This window comes from Poecilia latipinna, unplaced genomic scaffold (genome assembly GCF_001443285.1).
Source record: "Poecilia latipinna isolate Pla-1442-1.1 unplaced genomic scaffold, P_latipinna-1.0 Scaffold5783, whole genome shotgun sequence".
NCBI lineage: Eukaryota > Metazoa > Chordata > Actinopteri > Cyprinodontiformes > Poeciliidae > Poecilia > Poecilia latipinna.
In genome coordinates, this window is record NW_015118399.1 from 1 (window position 1) to 3,175 (window position 3,175).

The window sequence follows — 3,175 nt, forward strand, 5'->3', positions numbered from 1 at the left end:
GGTGGACTAAATGTTGATGAAGCAAACAGAGCATGCATCAGGTCTTCACAGCTCTGATGGAGTCTGCTGAGAGAGGCCTGAAGGAGCTCATCAAGGAGATCCAAGACAAACAGGAAACTACAGAGAAACAGGCTGAAGACTTCATCAGAGATCTGGAGCAGGAGATCTCTGAGCTGAAGAAGAGGAGCTCTGAGGTGAAGCAGCTCTCACAGGATGAAGATCCCCTCCACCTCCTCCAAACCTCCCTGAAAGATGCTCCACCCACCAAGACCTGGACAGAGGTCAGAGTTCATCCACCAGCATATGAGGGGACTGTGGTCAGAGCTGTGGCTCAGATTGAGCAGAAGATCAGGGAGATGATGAAGGAGCTGATGAAGGCTGAGATGAAGAGGTTCCAGCAGTTTGCAGTGGATGTGACTCTGGATCCTGATTCGGCTCATCCTAAACTCATCCTGTCTGAGGATGGAAAACAGGTGAAATATGGAGATGTGAGGAAGAATCTTCCAGACAATCCAGAGAGATTTTCTTCCTGTGTTAACGTTTTAGGACAGCAGAGTTTCTCTTCAGGCAGATTTTACTTTGAGGTTCAGGTTAAAGGAAAGACTGACTGGACTTTAGGAGTGGCCAGAGAATCCATCAGCAGGAAGGGAAAAATCACACTGAGTCCTCAGAACGGTTTCTGGACTGTTTGGTTGAGAAATGGAAATGAGTATAAAGCTCTTGTTGGCCCCCCAACCCGTCTCCATCTCCATCCTGCTCCTCAGAAGGTCGGGGTGTTTGTGGATTATGAGGAGGGTCTGGTCTCCTTCTATGATGTAGATGCTGCAGCTCTGATCTACTCCTTTACTGGCTGCAGCTTCAAGGAGAAACTCTACCTGTACTTCAGTCCTAGCCTTAATGCTGGAGGTAAAAACTCTGCTCCTCTGATCATCTGTCCTGTTAACCAGGCTGATTGTTCCTCTGATGAATCTGAGTGACTCTGCAGGTGAAGTCCAGCTGCTGGCGAGCAGAGCTTGGAAACGACCTCAGCAGGAAGTCAACAGTTCAGGTCAAAGCTGGATTATTTACTGCAGCTTTTTGATTCTGTTTCTGGAAATTTCCAGCTTCTGATTATAAATGTTAACTTGGTTCATTTCATTGTTTCCTGTTCCTCTTTAACTGAACAGTTTTAGAACTGCATGCAAACATTTTGAACTGCACATCAAATTAAAACTGCTTATTTCTAAAGTTGTGCTTTTGTCTGAACGTTTAATCAGAGTAAATGTAACGTGGTGGTTGAATAACGGATGCTGAGCTACGGTCCCCCTGCACCTCAGCTCCCACTTTTTATCCCTACTGGCCTCAACAGCTCATCAGAAATTTGCCAACTAGATCAATGTTTCTGAAGTTCAGTGAGAAAATGGCTCACTGTGTTGGGTACCGTTACTTCAGAGAACCCAAAAAGCATGCTTAATCAGAACCACCTGGTTCTCCAGAATCACATCCACTCTGCATATGTGGGTGTGCAGAGTCCACATTATGCCTTACTCCAAAATGAGTCTGCCCCCCCAAGTGGTACAATACTGGAGCATCCCTATTGACAGGAAACTGTCAGAAAACTGAACAATTAAATGCAGTGGTCTGAAATCAAACTTCAGGTTTATCCCTGTCAATCAAAACATTATCCACCACCTCACTTATTGTGCTAAATGGAAGATCACTGGGCAAAAGGACTTTAGTTCATGACTTCCTCATTGAGCATAACATTTTTAACAAATGCAATTGGATGACAAAGAAGCACTTGTGCCTGTTGAATCAGCAACTCAAGACATTTTAAAGTGAGAATAGAAAGCCTAGAGGGGGATGGTGTTACAATGGTTCATAATTCAATAAACAGTTTTTCTGGGCAAATTGGACTCAATAATTGGGAATTGCAGTAAAAGGCCATAAATGAGCTCTGGCACCAATTTTAAACAAAACCCTCCAAGTAATTTTTTTTCAATTTGGTCAGATTTGATCTGTTATGGTATTTGAGAAACTTGAGCATCCATGTTGATGCTATTCAAGGAAGAGGAACAAAAATTCTAGGTGATCTACTTTAAAACTTTGGTTTCCCTCAACATGTTAACCAAGCAACACAAAGATACTCTCCACCTGATGAACAGACAGGATGTAAATATTTCCAACATCTCTAATTGATGTCCTGATGGGTCATTTCTGTCTTTGAAAGTATTTCATTCATTTAGCAAAACTTTCTATTACAAAAAGACACCGCAGAAGCTTTTGATCAAATCTACTCTCCTTGATTCTCTGCTGTAACCCAGATAAGCTGTCAAGACATCACACATTTGAGCATTTCATTGCTCCTGTTAAAGTGAAGATTGTGTGTGGTAGGAAGACACACTGTGGAGAAATGCTCCACTAGGAAGGTGTGAAAAAAGGGCTGAAGGCAGGGGCGATTCTAGGGTCTGACCTTTAGGGGGTCTTGGCCCCCAGCAGGGCTAAGGCCCATGAGAAGATGCTCGTTGGTGCAGTTTTCTAAATCTGCTTATTTACATACATTCACAAAATTAAGAGACATGTCGGTAATTCATAAAATAAAACAATGTTCATTTTACTCAAACATATAAAGAGTAAAATCAGAAAAACTTAATTTTTTCCAGAGGTGTATGAACTCAGTTTGAAACAGAATCTCGAGACTACATCACGCCGGCCAACATCTAACATTGAGAAACAAGCAGCTGTGGAGCGACACAGTCGGAACCGCATGGACCAGACCGGCACGCTTCGGTCCGGTTCCACCCGAACTGCAGCCCTGTTGTGTTTGCATATAACTGAGGGCGCCATCGAAGCTGTACCTGACGTCATCATGTTTGAAACTAAACACTGGTGGCAGGTTTCACACTTCATGAGGTTTATTTATTCAGAAATATTACGTTTTAACTGAAAACAGCTCGATGGGAAATTATTTCTAATAACTGGGATTATCAACGTTAACGGATCTGATTAATCTGAACATTTAAAGTGTTAATATTATGTAGTTTGATTAATCTGCGTTTGTGTAAAAGTAAAACTAATAACCAGCTGGGTCGTCTTTTATGAAAGATGATAATTCAGATTATTTAAAGTTAAAAGATAATTAACTTTAAAGTGAAAGTTCATTGCTTTGAATTTAAACAAAGCAATAAATTCAAAC

At 41.8% G+C, this 3,175-nt stretch overlaps 1 pseudogene; it reads left to right on the forward strand.

Moving 5' to 3' along the window:
• Positions 1 to 23: 23 nt before the first annotated feature.
• Positions 24 to 1,227, forward strand: LOC106943730 (E3 ubiquitin-protein ligase TRIM21 pseudogene; annotated as a pseudogene).
• The last annotated feature ends 1,948 nt before the right edge of the window (positions 1,228 to 3,175 follow it).